The sequence below is a fragment of the Lepidochelys kempii genome, chromosome 9 (assembly GCF_965140265.1).
Source record: "Lepidochelys kempii isolate rLepKem1 chromosome 9, rLepKem1.hap2, whole genome shotgun sequence".
Lineage (NCBI taxonomy): Eukaryota > Metazoa > Chordata > Testudines > Cheloniidae > Lepidochelys > Lepidochelys kempii.
Window position 1 is genome coordinate 83,745,745 of NC_133264.1, and position 16,549 is coordinate 83,762,293.

The following is a 16,549-nucleotide window of genomic DNA, read 5'->3' on the forward strand; positions in this document are numbered from 1 at the left end:
AAATTACTTTAAAACAAAAATATCCACTTAAGTTACATTTGTTTCTTTAGGATTATTTTATTCTAAAGCAGAAAAAACTTTCCCCTGTCCTCACTTGCAAAACATGCAGCAGGAGAGAACTCTTCACCACCACCCATATGTTCACATTTCAGACGCCAACACATTCAGCTAAGGGTGGACGAACTCTATTTAACCCCATCTGGAAGAAGCATGTTGTAATTAGAGCAGGAGGGATAAAAGCAATGACAGACTCAAGAGTTCTAATATTGCCCTGCCACTGCTTAGTCTCATAATCTTGGGCAAATCACTTAATCCCTTTGTGTCTCGGTTTACCTATATGTAAAATGGGGATGATGATACTTACATCCCACAGATGAGCTGAGGCTTGAAGGGATGTAAAACACCATATTTCATCTTAAACCAATTTCTGATTAGTGGGAATTAGGATGAGACCCTCATGGGGCAGAGTATTCTACATCTTGGAGTTTCTTGCAATGGCCTCAACAGCATCTGATACTGGCCACTATCAGAGACAGGAATTGACTTAGGAATGGATCAGACCTGTTATCCATCTAGTCCAGTTGTCATGGAGTCACCGGGCAATGCTCTGCAACTACTCCATACAAAGCCAATCAGGACTCTGGGGAAGCGTGCCTCCTCTCTGTGGGCATACTGTCTCCAGGGCATGAAGCTTACATAGCTTCGACCTTCCTGGATCTGACCTTGGAGCAGTCAGCATCCCCTTTTCACACCATGCGCTTCCCACAGTGAGTCCGCACGGGCAGGGCTCCTGGGGAAGCCAGAGGGCCCTGCACCCCAGCTCCACAGTCAGACATGACTCTCAGCCAGCCAATAAAACAGAAGGTGTATTAGACAACAGGAACACGGTCTAAAACAGAGTTTGTAGGTACAGAGAACAGGACCCCTCAGTCAGGTCCATCCTGGGGGCCAGAGAGGCCAGAACCCGGTTCTGGGCCTCCCTCTCTTTCCCCAGCCAGCTCCAAACTGAAGCCCCCTCCAGCCCCTCCTCTGGCCTTTGTTTCTTTCTCGGGGCAGGAGGCCACCTTATCTTTTTGTTCTCCAGCACCTTCAGTTGTCACCTTTGCAGGGGAGGGGCCCAGGCCATCAGTTGCCAGGAGACAGGGTGTTTGCCATTCTCTGTGCAGACAGCATCACACCTGCCTAGGGCTCTGCAACAATCACACACCCTTATCCCAACACCTAGATACTTAAGAAAGGCATAGCTGGAAACTGAGGCTCCCGCACAATATTCAGAGAAAACCTTAAGAACATTCCCACTTCGTCACACCATATCCTATGTTCCATTAGTCTGGGCTTGCTGTTGCTCAATGAGCCTTTTCTAGGTGGAATAGACGTATATGGCCAGGGGAAAATCCTACTTCTGACTAACGTTATTTTTTGGCATGGGAGTTTTGATGCAGGGTGGAACCCTGCTTGGGGTGAGCTCAGTTTTGTACCAACACCACGAATTGTATTAATGGCAAACCCTTGATTATATTAATCCACTTGGTGAGTTAATTTAGCAAGATGGATAAACAACACCAGTTTCATCCTCAGAATCCTTCTTCTTTGTAGGGGAAACTAAAAGAGGAGTTGCTTCTTTCTCTTCCTCTGCCTGCTCTCCAGAAGCGGCTGCTTCATCCCAATTGCGAAAAGACCCTCTCTAGTCATGAATTCATCAGTCCTGCTTCTTGCTCCTCCTTCTCCACCTCCACTGTCTGGTCCCTTACACCTCTGCCATTTAGGGTCAGGAAGCCCTGTGGGGCTACACCCTACTATGCTGGCCATGTGCACTACCCATATCCTGTGTAATGGAACCCTATTTGTCTACAGCTGAGGCTCTCCATGCCCACAAAGGGTGGGAGAGGATTTGCCCCATATAACTGAGCCTGTGAAGCACTTTAATCTGTTGAATGCAAGGCATTATGGGAATGTAAATCACCGCTCAGCTCAGGTGCAATAGAAAGAATTGATCATCACAAATAGGAGTTAATTAGGGATGGGCTTTGGGCCTCACTTCCAGACTTAACACCCTCAAATCTGGGAGCACTTAGAATTGCAGAAAGGGGGATTCATTTCATTTCAATAAGTCTTGGAACATGGAGAAGTTCCAGAAGACTGGCGGAAAGCTAATGTGCTAATATTTAAAAAGTGTAAATGGGGTGACCCAGATAATTATAGGCCTGTCAGTCGGACATCAATCGCAGGCAAGATAATGGAGCAGCTGCTAGGGGACTTGATTAAATAAAGAATTAAAGGAGAGTAATATAATTAATGCCAATCAACATGGGTTTATAGAAAATCCTATCAAACTAACCTGATATCTTTTTTTTATGAAATCACAAGTTTGGTTGATAAAGGTAATAATGTTGAGGTAATGTACATAGACTTCTGTAAGGCGTATGACACAACATTTTGGTTAAAAAAACTAGAACAATATAAAATTAACATGGAACATATTAAATAGATTAAAAGCTGGCTAACTGATTGGTCTTAATGTAACTATAAATGGGGAATCATCATCAAGTAGTTGTGTTTCTAGGGGATTCCCTCAGGTTTGGGATCCCTTGACCCTATGCTATTTAACATCTTTATCAATGACCTGGAAGAAAACAGAAAATCACCACTGATAAACTTTGCATAAGACACCCAAACTAGGGGGAGTGGTAAATTGTGAAGAGAACAGGTCACCAGTACAGAACAATCTGGATTGCTTGGTAAATTGAGAGCAAGCAAACAGAATGTGTTTTAATACAGCTAAATGTCAGCATATAATCTAGGAACAAAGGATGGGGCATACGATCCTGGGAAGCACGGACTCTGAAAACCATTTGGAAATCACAGCAGATAATCCACTGAGTATGAGCTCTCAGTGCAACCCTGCAATCAAAAGGGCTAATGCAATCCTTGGATACATAAACAGAGGAATGTTGATTAGGAGTAGGGAGGTTATTTTACCTCTTCATTTGACATTGGTGTGACCACTGCGGGAATACTGTGTGCATTTCTGGTGCCCACAATTCAAGAAGGGTGTTGATAAATTGGAGAGGGTTCAGAGAAATGCCATGAGAATGATTAAAGGACTAGAAAATATGCTGTATAGTGACAAGCTAAATAAATTGAGCGCCTTGAGTATCGCAAAGATTAAGGGGTGATCTGATCAGTGTCGAAGTACCTATATGTGGAACAAATATTTGATAATGGTCTCTTAGTCTAGCAGAGAAAGGTATAGCATGATCCAATGGCTAAGAGTTGAAGTTAGACAAATTCAGACTAGAAATAAGGCGTACATTTTTTGACAGTGAAGGTAATTAACCATTGGAACAGTTAACCAAGGGTTATGTTGGATTCTCCATCATTGCCAATTTTTAAATCAAGACTGGATGTTTTTCTAAAATAAGCTCTAGAAATTATTTTTGGGAAGTTCTATGGCCTATGTCATACAGAAGGTCAGACTGGATGATCACAAAGATTCCAAGGACTTAAAGGGACCAGTGAATCAGAAATAAGGGACGTTCACAAAGGATAGGTCTGCGTCTGTGTTCAGATTCTGAACCCCACTTCTACTGAAGTCAAAGGGTGCTTGGATCTTGGCTTTGGTTCAAACCTGTGTCTAATATCAGAGAGTCATATGTCCTTCCTCCCTAGTCTTTGGATCAGCAACAGCATAAAAGACACTTGGCTTGCCAGTGGTGCCAATTAATTACCATTCTCTTTTGGTGGAACAAGGGATAAGTTATCACTGTCCTGTGTGCTTAACTACCATGCTTGCCTTTTAATATCCAGCTTTCGTGTCTCCCCCACAACTCCCCCACCCCGCCTTCTCTACAGAAAATACATTTCCTTTTTGTCCCCAGAAGCAAACTGCCTGGGAAATCAGCATTCCATGAAGTGAATGAACAAACAGCTTATAGAAGGACGGAATCTGTTTATCATCAGAACACTGGGCTCTCTGTTTTTATTTATAGCATGTTACCAACTAAAGTTCCTTTTTGCTTAGCTACTGCGTGAATGAAGACAGCTTTTTAATATTAGTAAATAAAAGCTCTATACATAAAAATTTACCACATGGTTCTTGTGTATTGAACTTACTTTTTTCCTTCATGAAGTTCACTGTTTGGTCAAAAGAAAAGGAGTACTTGTGGCACCTTAGAGACTAACCAATTTATTTGAGCATGAGCTTTCGTGAAGTGAGCTGTAGCTCACGAAAGCTCATGCTCAAATAAATTGGTTAGTCTCTAAGGTGCCACAAGTACTCCTTTTCTTTTTGCGAATACAGACTAACACGGCTGTTACTCTGAAAACTGTTTGGTCACTTAGTAATATCCTTCCCATCCCTCATCTCAAATACACAATGCACAGAGGTACAGGAAGGTTGTGTCCTGTTATATATTGTTATGGCTCAAAACTATAGAAGAATATAACTTGCTAGCATTTGTTTCTTGATTATTTCATTTTTGTCCAAGAATCAGTATGTTCAGCACATTAGGTTCAGTGCTGTCTGAGCTGTGACTCACTTCACTAGCCACACAAGGAATGTGAAAATGTCAGAGGTATTTTTTATAATTCATTACAAAAAGAGGATAAGCTGTATAACCAGGAAACACAATACCCTGCCTGAAAGAGCTAAAGCAAAGTTATTAAAGTAACTACCTATGCAGAAACGTGTGGGGAAAAATTCCACTGCCAATCATCCCTGCTTTAGCAATAGCATGACCTTGTGTCTTGCATGTTAGGCTCTCAGTACACTGAAGTGCCTTAAAGCATCTTTCATGGTCAATGCAAATTGTTATTTTTTGACGTGTTGCAATTTGATGGTATTGTGCTGCAATGTCATAATACACTGGTGTGTCAGAAGACAAACAGTCCAAGCTGGTGCCTCCGTTGGAAGAGCCTTCTGAAAAAGAGAAGATTGCTTGTTAATACTGCATAACAATTGACTGATGTTCAGCAACATAGGTGTATTAGGAGCAGCGTGAATAAAGGCTGAAGAATGTCCAGAAGGTTGCACTTTTCAGTTTACCCAGACTGGCGTCCTCAAGTTTTAGGACAGTAAAGGCCAAAGTTTGAAAACTGACCTTCCATTTTGCATCAGTAAATAATTTGCAAATGTGATTATCCATTTAACCATCTTGATACCTATCCATGCGCAAAATCAAGTAGTTCGACATAGTGCTATTATTTGTGCTTGCAGTCAGTTATACTTGCAAAATTGCACCCAGAATTATTTGCAAGTGCAAAGCTGTGCAAGGCCAGGCCAAGGCATCTCTAAAATTGTGGTCCTAAAAGACAAATATGGCCCTATTCAGACCTTTGAACAACATTACAGTCAGTGGGTTGAACAGGGTATAAAAAGGGGCATAACTTAAGCTACTGTGCTGAAAATTGGCAACCCTAATATGAAGTTATGTGGAAGCGTGATTTGATTTGGCTGATACCTGCGTCTGAAATCAGATCAGCACCTTTTAAATTTTTGAATGCTGTGTTTTTTGGCAGTACCACCATATAACAGGAAGTCAAAAGTAACACACACAATTCAAATACAAAGAGCTGAGTTGTTGGTTGACCAGGGAATTGTAACTGCGAGTTACTAGGTCTCTGTGCAGCAGACAAAAACACAGAGGCTGGTCCTGGGAGCCAAGAGGAAACCTTGAGCATGAGTGAAAGAGCATGTGACTGTCCCAATAAGCACTGTAGAGCTGGCAGCTCAAATACCAAAGGACTGGATGAAATTCTCAGGGCTCACACTCCTGAGGAGAAGTATGAAGAGATAATTGTGCATACCAGGATAGTGGAGGCTGGGACAAGGATATGTATTGCAAAGGGAGGGAAGATAAGACAGGGGTTAAATATAATACTTGTTCATCAAAAAGTAACTGTCTAGGCTGCAACCCACTATTTTGCCTAGCTGGGACTGCCACCCATCCCAGAAAACCATGGAATGCTCCCAGGTTTCACACAGTTTATTATTTTAGAGATCTGATGAAGCAAACTGCTTTGGATAAAATAAGGTCTTCAGCGGTCCTCCTTCTCCTAGAATAGTTTAACCTGACAGTTTGGTCTCCTTGAGCCCAACCCTTCAAACATTTATTACCAAACATTGTGATTTTGCTCATGAATAGTCCCTGGGCTTGGTGGAAAGTGTTTGTAAGATCAGGCCCTTAGATACTATAGTAATAAGTGCTGTCATTATACCTAAATAGATCTTATTCAAACTCTGACCCATTTGAGCTTTGACATTCCCTCGTCACAGCATTGTGACTAATAACTGGAAAAAGATGCATCTGAAGAAGTGGTATTTTACCCACAAAAGCTTATGCCCAAATAAATCTCTTAGTCTTTAAGGGGCCACCGGACTCCTTGTTGTTTTTGTGGATACAGATTAACACGGCTACCCCCTGATACTGGAAAAAGATCCTGTCACAGTCACCAGATGATCTGTACCTCTGACCCTCCTAGTCTCTCTGAGCGGACCCCCGGTAGATCTCAGGCCATCACCTCCTCTCTCAGGATGGAATAACATGGTTCTCTCCCTCTCAGATGTGCTGCAGGGTTGCAGTCCCCTGTGTATCAACTATGATCACCTCAGCAGGGCTGACTTATGTCCAGACCCTGCAATTGGTTTCTCCCGAGGACAATAATAGTGGTAATCAGTGACCAAACAGCCTCCTTAATGAAAAGTATTTATTTAGAATAAAAGCATTTGAGAGGAAAGATCTTAAAAACAATAAACCGACTCTACACATATCTAGCTCTTCCCTAAGGCTTACTATTCCCTGGAACTGGAAATGTCCAATGTCTTCAGACTGCTCTACAGAGCCTATCTAGACTCTCTAGGCTGTTGCTGACAAGTGACCCTCCTTTGGAGGACTCAAGACACTTTTTAATTGCTTGTAGCCCACTATTTGGAGGATCTTTGCCCCTCTCCTCATGTAGGTCAGGTCCTGGTTTTTTTCTTGGTGCCATGTGCCTCTATCCAAGGTAACACCTCACTGTGCCATATACCTGAGGATGCTGTCTCTTGAGAAAAATCAAATACTACTCCTACTAGCTGGCAATGAGTATGAAGTCCAGTACACAGGGGGGCAATAAGGTAATAAAAAAAAAACCCCACCAAAGGAATGATGCACCGAAAATAACAGCATACTAGAGGGGGCTGACTTTCTTATAAACAGGAAAATACGATCCGGGGAAGGAAAGGGTCAAGATTAATTAATAGTTAATAAACAATGATAAATAAGCCAATTCCCCACCTCCTAACACTCACACTTACAAACCCCAGCTCCCACCCTGGCACCTTCCCAAGGTGGATGGTACAGCTGAGGTTGCATGTCCTGAGATGAAGTGTTACAGTCCTGTGGCATTGACCAACTTAAATAAAAGCTATCTATCTTCTTGATCCCCAGGGTCCTCTCCTGACTCCAGCCAGGCTCACTGGTTCTCCTGGTCTGGAATCCTCTTGGGTCTCAGCTGGCTCATGGTAGCTAGTGTGGCGTTGGATATCTCTCTCTCTCTCTGGATGCTGGCCACTGCCATGCTGGAACTGCCTGATCCATGTACCAGAGTCTCAGAGCAGTACAAGAACTTCCTTCAAGGGGCGTGGGAGTTAGCTGGGACTCCCTGAGCTAAGCTATCCCTGTCCGAACTTCCAAACAACTGAAACTAAACTCTCTTGTCTTTGTGTAAAGTCGGGCTGTACCTTCCTTGGGAGTTATGCAGCCCTGCCTTGTCACTGGTCCAATGGACTGCTCATCCAGATCACCCCAAGCAGAAGCTTCCCTGTTGACTCCAGTGGAGATTTCTAATTCTTTCTGTCCCCATCCCTGATTCCAAGCATGGTAGGAAATAGGGTCAGAGGCCTTGGGACATCTTAAATGTAGTCCTCTTGATAGGGCCCCCTAGAGACTCGGTCCAGAGCTCCGGGAGCTGGCAAATCCAAGTGGGAGTAACAGTTAGTTATACATATCCTCTAAATCCATATATTCTTAGATTCCTTCATAGCAGCTTCTATAGCGGTCATAACTTGTTTGCGTAGCACCTCCAATTCTGTCACATACCCTTATGCCTAATTTATAGGTGCAAATCCAGTCCAGGTTGTTACTGTCTGATGGCACTTCAGTGGTCTATGCAAAAAGTATTTGCTGATCTCAGTCCAGTTCCTAGTGTGGAGCTATTTGCATTATGAAGAAGAAAAAATGAGCCTCTCTCTCTGATTGGCAGCAGTGTTGGCAGTCTAATCAGAGAGGCTAAAGGAAGAGTGAGCAAGGACTCTGAACTATCTTGCAAGGCTGGTTTGTGACACATCACATGCCCAGACTGGGGGACATGTGCACTGAGAGAGGAAGAGTTGTGTTGTGGATGAGACACCAGTCTGGGACTGAGAAGTAGAGCTAGTTAAGAATTTTCCTGAAAAATAAAGTTTTGTTGGAAAATGCTGATTTGTCAAAAAAGGTGTTTTGTGGAAACATCTCAGGTTAGATGAACTTTTGTCAAATGATCTGGTTTCTTAGTGAGCTGTTGGGGACCTTGGGCTTCCAGGGTCTGTAGCTCTGGAGCAGCCCCTCCAGGGGCGTCCTGAATTGGAGTGAAACCAAATTTGGAAATGTTGAATTTTTCAGTGAACTGGAAATTTTGTTTTGGCCAGCTCCACTCAGGAGATCTGGATACAATTTTCAGCTCTGCCCCAGATTCCCTTTGTGATCTTGGGCAAGTCACTTATCCTCCGTGTTCCTCAAATCCCCACCTGTAAAATGTGAACAATAGTTTCTTTCTCTCATTCGTTATCTGTCTTGTTTATTTAAATAGAATGGTATTTGAGGCAGGGACTTTCCTACTGTAGATCATCTAGCACAAGGGGGCATCCATCTCAATCAGGGCCTCTATGGGTATGTCTACGCAGAATTTTGGAGCAAGCCTCGCTAGCCTGAGTGTTGACCCAGGCTGGGAAGCTTACTCCAGAATGCTGTGTAGACATACCTTACGTACTACTGTGAAACAAAGAATAAAAACAACACTATAATTCTCATTGTTCTGTGGATAAAAGAGGACTTCAGTGTCCAGTGTTTTCAGTCTGACACTTCTCAGAAGCATGAACTACACATTTGTTTTAAAGTAGCAACATACAAGCCAGGCCAGTTAGGTGCCTGGCAAAATGAACCATGACTGCTGACCAAATGACTACCATGCATAATCTTTGCCTAACAAGCCTGACTTGTCATCTCTTTAGGAAATGGGAATGATAGCGAAGGCTGACATTTCATTCCGGAAATGTTTTATCTCTACTATATTGCACCCCTCTTGTTTTGAAAATGGTTGCTAATTTAATCACTCCACAGGCAAGCTATCTGTTGTAAAATTAATTTGTTAATTAAGCACAAACTGTGCTCATGAAAGACTGGATCATGAACCACCTGCTTTTGAGAATGTTGATATCTCCCTTTCCTAACTGGATAACTAGAAAGGAATAAAGTATTCCAGAATCTCTGCAACACAGGGGCCTTCTCTCCGTCTTGGGTAACTTTGTGGAAACAAACAAGGCACTTCTGCGCATAGAGGATACAGGAGAATTTCCTGTGTTCCGTAAAGCACAGCAACCAATGTATCCCTGAAAGAAAATGCAAAGGGGCAGCATCTTCTTTGTCATATACTATAGGCTATTCCTCCTCAAGCAGGGCTCTCTCTCTCAAACCTATCAAATCATGAGAGAGAGAGATTAGAAGTGGCACTCAGCTGTTACAACGATGGAGGCCTTACATTGGGTTTCCACGTTTTCACGCCTTTCTTAGGTCTTGTCTACACACAAACTTGCACCCATTTACACCAGCGCAAAAAGCTGTGTGAGTACTCTTCTTTCAGAACAAGAATGTGTTATTTTGATTTTGCTTAAACCTGATCCTAATTGATTTAGGCTAAACTGAAATCAACCACTCTTAACAAGGTTTGCATCGGTTTGACTAAATCAGTTTAATTTCCATCCTTTAGTTGAACTGGTTGTTCTCCATGTAGATAAGCCCTTACTTAGGCAAGCTCCCATTGGCTGTAGTGGGAGTTTGCCTGAAAGAACTGAGTACAATCTTAGCATAAGGAGCCATCAGGAACAGCACCCAGGGATGGATATTCAGCACCAAAAGCAAAGGCTTCTGCCAACTGAGCTGAAGAAGTAACTCCAGAGTAGCAGTAGACTCTTGTCCCTGTGTATGAACTAGGCACCAGAAAGGGACACAACATACATAGCTAGTGTGTTACTTGGAACCAACTACCAAGGGAATGGTGGATTCTCCATCTCCTGATGTCTACAGATCAAGACTAGCTTGCTTTCTGGAAGATATGCTTTAGTCCTGTGCTCAGTGCAGGGATGACTGGGGCAATTCTATAGTCTGTGTTCTACAGGAGATCAGACTTGATGATTTATTGATTCCTCCTGGCCTTAAAATCTATGAATCTACCTGAGTAAAATTAGAGTTCAGACCTTTGGATTTGATTCTATCACAATAATGCCAAAGCAAACTGCCATGGAATCAGTGCCAGCAGGAGGGGTGAAGATGCCAACAGAGTGCCCACAGAATGGGGCAGTATGCCTGTGGTTAAGGTATCTCCCCAGCTGCACAAAGAACACCATTGGAGACAGTCTGAGGAAAGGCCATGGGATTACCTAGATCCAGTGGCCTTAACTCCCCACACTGTTGGCAGTAGCTGTTCTTGCAAACCATAGGCTAGAGTAGCAACCTCAGAGAGATTTTGCATCCCTAGCAATACGGTATCCAGATACAAAGGACTTAACTGTGTTATGCTTCTCTTTAGTAATCTGACTCTAGGAACAGCTGCCACCTCCAGTCTGGACTGTGGGCAGATAATAAAGCATTCACTGCATGTGTGCGTGCACTCAGTTGTTTCTGTGCTGTATATGCTATACCTATCTCCCTGCATATTCCAACAGCATCAACCCTGATGGTTTAAGGATTGATGTGGGTGATGGAACGGCTTCACAAGGAATGGATAATGATGGTGCTGTAAGGAGTGAAAAAATGAAGATATAGAAAGCAGTGACGCAAGCAAAGGAGGGTGGCCTAATGAGTGATGAACACAATACAAAGGGAGGGTGCTTTACAGGAGATGAAGCTGAAATATCTAACAGTCCTAGCTGACAGTACAGTTGTAACCCACACACCTCCTTGGTGTGGTGTTCTGTCCCATCTAGTGGCACCAAGACCACTTAGAGAGAGATATAAAATGAGTCTGCTCTACAGGAACGCACAAACTGTTAGCTCACATAAAAGGAGCCCTGATGCCTTGTTTAGCCTTTTAGTTATTCCCGGACCCCAACCCAAAACAGTATGTCAGCAGCCCCCATGAGTATACAAGGCCCAGTAAAAGGAGGGAAATGACTGCGGATGTGTTCAGTTATGACCACTCCTGAAATGAGAGTGATAAGAGCAATCACATGGCTTTGTGCAAACTGTTTCCTTGGGGGTTTTGGTTCACTTAGATTTCACTCTCTGAGATTTGCTTTGAGTTTGACCACATCCCCAGATTTACCTTACCTAGGTTGACCTCCCTTCACCTGGGGTTCAAAGTGTTAGGCTTGACAGGCTCCCAGTGCAAACCACCCCTGATTTGCTTGAAATGCTCCTGAGTCTTAGGTTAACCTTTCACTGAACCTGGGGGGAATTTTGAGTTTGTTTAAAAAAAAAAAGGGCAGGTGAGTGCTACGTGGTTTAAGGTTTCATAGTGACAGTTTCCCATCACTGTAACTAAAACTTCCCCAGGTTTTACCTACCCTATAATCTCTATCCATAAATAGGCCATTTGATTTTCAGGTTGATTTTTTTTTTTACATCCATTTATTGTATAGGATGCATGTCTTGGGGGCAGTTCAGGTTAAAAGTTTAGGGCCACTTTCTGCTTCCATGTTCCATGTACACCAGTGCAATCCTTTAGAAGATGATAGAGTTGCATAACAGTAGCCAAGTGCAGAAGGTGACCATTATTTAAAGTTGTGGCAGCAACATCATTGTTCTTTTGGGAATTTATGTAAATAAAGATAATTTGATATTATACCAAAGAAACCAAAACATTCAAATGCACTTCTAACTTGAACAAGTGGATATGAATCATCGGGTGCATGCATCTTCAGTGCATATTCCATCATGTTGCTTCATTCAGGGTTAACACTCATTTTTAAACAACAGTTTTCACAAACAATCAGTTCCTTTGTGGTGGTGGATGCTCAATGAGCAATTGAAGGCCTTTTAATTAACTTGCGGATTTCATTGCCACTGGATATTGAGGAGCCTGAGAACTAGTATAAAAAAAATTCAGACAGTTTTCTAGATAAAGAGAACATTTACCACTACATAAGACTATTTAAAAATTATAATGGATAAAAACCTTTATCTCACAGGGCATAAGCCTACCACTAACCACTTGGAAAAAACTCCCCCTCTGAGTAGATGATTCCATAACTGTTCACTAAAGGATTTCTTACACCATCCTCTGAAGCAGCTGCATTGGCTACTGTCCAGGACACAAAACAGCATTACATAGATCATTGGTCTGATTTGGTGTGGCATTTCCTGTGTTTATTTGCCAGTTGACTAATAGCCAGCACTGGAAATTTCAGCCCCTGTCCTGATTCTGCAGTGATGTAGCATTGCTTCCCTAAATTTAACCCAGGCTTTAAAATTTGAATTCGGTAATGGGCAGTAATCCGCCCCGCCAAGTTTCACCTTAAGAACAGATCACTTATCCCTCAGAGCAAGACAGTCTTGTTCTGTTCTGGTTCCAGTAAATAGAAAGGGTGTCTCTGGCCCTGCAGCACAAGTAACGTTTCTTTGGTTCTCTTCTAGGCATGACTCTCACAGGCACTGTTTCTTAAGCTGTAGAATTGCCCTTCGTCAGAGAGCCCTTGGGGGGAACGTATTCTAGACAGTAGCTCTGCCTTTTAAAATTTTAGAGTGAAAACAACCCCAGCCTTTTTGAAGCCATCAAATTATTCAGTGGTAACATAGATGCCCACTTAAGTCTCCTGAATCTGATAGCTCATGCCACCCCCGTGGCATGGCACAATTAGATCCATTAGGAGGTATGGAAATGGGTGGGGGACTGAACCTTGCTCTGAAGCAGCTGGCATAGATGATTGCTGCAAACTAGAGGTGTTACTGCCAGTGGTGCAACTTATCTGCCTTGATGTGATCCTGAGAGATGCTGAGCAACCTCAGCTCCCGTTGAAGTCAGCATTTCTCAGGGTCTGGACCTTTAAGAGGTTCATGGTAAATGGCTTATTTTTACTCGCCCAGGAAGCACCCACTAGGAGATACAGACAGAAAATGTATCTATCTAGACATGAGATGAGCCAAATTTAGTAATGTTCCTTCAGGCTGAGCCTGGGGAAAGCTCACTATTCATTCACCGAGCTGAGCAGCTGCCTATTTGCCTGGCAGAGGATCATGTCTTGCACAGTAATCGCCTAAGTGTTTTTTTACCTTGCAGAGTCAGTGCATGGGCGAAGCCATGAAGCACACATAATAAATTCACAAAAAGAAAAGGAGTACTTGTGGCACCTTAGAGACTAACCAATTTATTTGAGCATGAGCTTTCGTGAGCTACAGCTCACTTCATCGGATGTAGCATCCGATGAAGTGAGCTGTAGCTCACGAAAGCTCATGCTCAAATAAATTGGTTAGTCTCTAAGGTGCCACAAGTACTCCTTTTCTTTTTGTGAATACAGACTAACACGGCTGTTACTCTGAAACATGATAAATTCAGCATACTACTGCAGCAGTAATCGGTGCAGAGTGAAGGATTTGCACACTGAGCCATAATGGCTTCTCCACAGCATTTAGTGCCCTCCGCCCCTTCTCTCTCGGTATGGTAGAGCAGTGGTTCTCAGCCTTTCCCGACTACTGTATCCCTTTCAGGAGTCTGAAGCCCAAGCCCTGCCACCAGGGGCTGAAGCATGTAAATTAGCTTCATGGGGCCTCCTGTAGCATAGGGCCCCGGGCAATTGCCATGTTTACCACCTCCTAACTCCAGCCCTGCACTTGCAAACCCCCCATCCTCCCAACCCATCCTGCGACCCCCCAGGTTGAGAAACTCTGATGTAGATGAGTTGATGTACCCCCTGGAAGATCTCTGCATACCCCGGTGGTACACGTACCCCTGGTTGAGAACCAGAGGGCGGTGAATTCAGTAAAAGCATATGGTATTACTGTCCCTGCTGTATCTGTGGCTAAATGGTGGACTTTAGTCACCAAGGCTCCTAATCCAGCCCCACATTCACTTATATTTTCTGAAAATGTATGTTCCTGTTTCTCTTCAAAACTTCAAATCCTCACTTTTTTGGAGCAGCTCTGGTGAATACCCTTAGTTTTCCCTTCCATGGCTCAGCTTTTATCACCGGGTCCCCTTTTCACACCTCTTCCCTTGCATTCAGCCCTCCACCTGCATGTCTCTCCTCACTGCAGATAGGTTACCTCCACTCTGTTTCAGCTAACCTGACAGACTGCCCATTGCTAACATGTAACTTCAGATTTTTTTTTTTATGTTTTCTATATCTAGAAATGGTTGAAGTAGTGGGCTAAATTCACCCCTGGTGTAACTCCCTGGTTTTCAGTGAGTGGAGTTGCACCAGGCATGAATTCATTCTCATCTCATTTTCTTAAGGTTTTTTCCCCCCACACAGAGGATACATATTTTATTTGAATCACTTTGAATCCATTGCAAAATTTCCTGATCAAGACAAGGAACAGACTGTTGCAGAGCAGAGGTTTGGTAACATTCCTTTATCTTGTTGGTAGGTTAATGCATGGCAAAATCTATCAAAATCTTAGAATCACTGATCCCAGAAAAGTTCTACAGTCACCTTGATCTGTTTTCTAGCAGCTGTTCTCCCACATAACAGTGAAGGGTGGGAAGAAAAATCAGACAGTAAGGGCTTTCCATGTTCCATAGCCAGTACGAAAGAATAGTTCTGCCTATTCCTGACTACGATTGTAGTTTGCTATTGCTGGTTTGAACATTGCCTCTTATGCCGTATTTTGTATGTTCCAGGCACACACTTCCCATTTCAACCCCCTGGAAATTCAGCTTCTTTGGATCCAGGTTTGGGTTCATCTGATCTTTTATTTGTTTGATTTCCTTGTCGATTTTGTTATGACACCCATCACTGTAGCCTCTGAGCATCTCTCAAACATTAATGAATTTACCCTCACAACACCCCTGTGAGCAGTGTAAGTATTATTACCCCACGCCCGCCTGCCTCTCTAGCCATTCTGGCTCTCTGCAATAAACCCAATGTATGGCTCTATTGTTCCCCATTTGCCACTAGGCCCTTGACTTCAGTCTGCCTCTGTCCACTCTGCTGGTTGGGGTTAGGTGGGGCTCTGGAAGCGCTCTTGAGTATGGGAATTGCAGTACCTAACAGCTCTTTTTGCCTCTCCCATTGTGCACCCTTATACAGGCAAGGCACCATCTGTCCCTACATGATTTATATTTTAGATCTTTCTAAATCTGCATATCCTTAGCTGCAGGGATGCCAGAATTCAAAATAGCCCAGTGGAAAATGCAAACCAATATAAATGCAACAAGAAGGGAAATAGAGAAAGAGATATTATAATGGATTAGACAGATTTCTCTCTCTATCATCTGGCCCATAACATAACCATCTTTCTCTGTTTGTAGTTGTGTAGGGGGGGGGGTTCCCTATTTAAGGGGCATACAGTTGGTCCACTCCCTTGGGCAAGTCACTTAGGCCCAGATCCACGAAGGTATGTAGGCTCCTAACTTCCATTTATTTCAGTTAGTACCTTTGTGGATCTGGGCCTTAGTATCTCTGTGCTCGTCCCCGACCTGTAAAATGAGTATGATAGCACTTCCCGACCTCTCTGGCGTGTTAGGAGGATGGATATATTAAAACATTGTGAGGTCTCAGGTATTAAGGTGATGGGACCCAGAAAAGTACCTAAGATAGATAACTTTGCCCGCTCCTAGAATGAATGTTCTCGACAGAAATGGTCTCTGGAACCCTTGGGCACCTTTTGTTGTCTGGATCAGCCAACAGCATGGTTGATTCAGTGGGTAATTACTTATTTTCCTGTGCCCCAACACATTTCTCATTGAGGATGTCTTGCCAAACAGGGGAGGGAAGCAGGAGAGACCATAAAGGGACCAAAGGCAAGCTGAAGGCTTGATTCATTTTTTAACCTTTTTGCAATCTTGGGGTAGAAAATGCTAACACCACCAATTTTTGGTTTGCATTTATTATATACAAATTTAGAATTAACTCTTACTCCCACTGATTCAAAAATTCTTATCGGCTCTTTGGGGGAGAAGATTCAAAACCAGTTATTGCCATAAATATCTTATAGGCATGTCTTTGGTTATAAATTTGGAATAGCATATGCTGGTCCCTTAAAAACAAATGCAGCATTTTGAACTGTTTAATCTCACCATCATCAACTGAATATACACAGTAATCTTTGATTCTCTTTAAAGATCTAACCTCAGTTAAACTGAAATCCCCTGGCTTCAC

At 43.1% G+C, this 16,549-nt stretch overlaps 1 protein-coding gene across 8 annotated transcripts in view; it reads left to right on the plus strand.

Annotated features, from left to right (window-relative positions):
* Positions 1-16,549, plus strand: part of DCX (doublecortin) — a 195,676-nt gene that overhangs the window by 40,367 nt on the left and 138,760 nt on the right. Inside the window, exon 1 of one of the 8 annotated variants that reach the window (XM_073361178.1) lies at positions 15,155-15,248. The exons of the other annotated variants lie outside the window; for them this stretch is intronic. The gene's annotated coding sequence lies outside the window, so the exon portion shown is untranslated. Of the gene's footprint in view, positions 1-15,154; positions 15,249-16,549 lie in introns of those variants that run through there. 8 annotated transcript variants of the gene reach the window in all.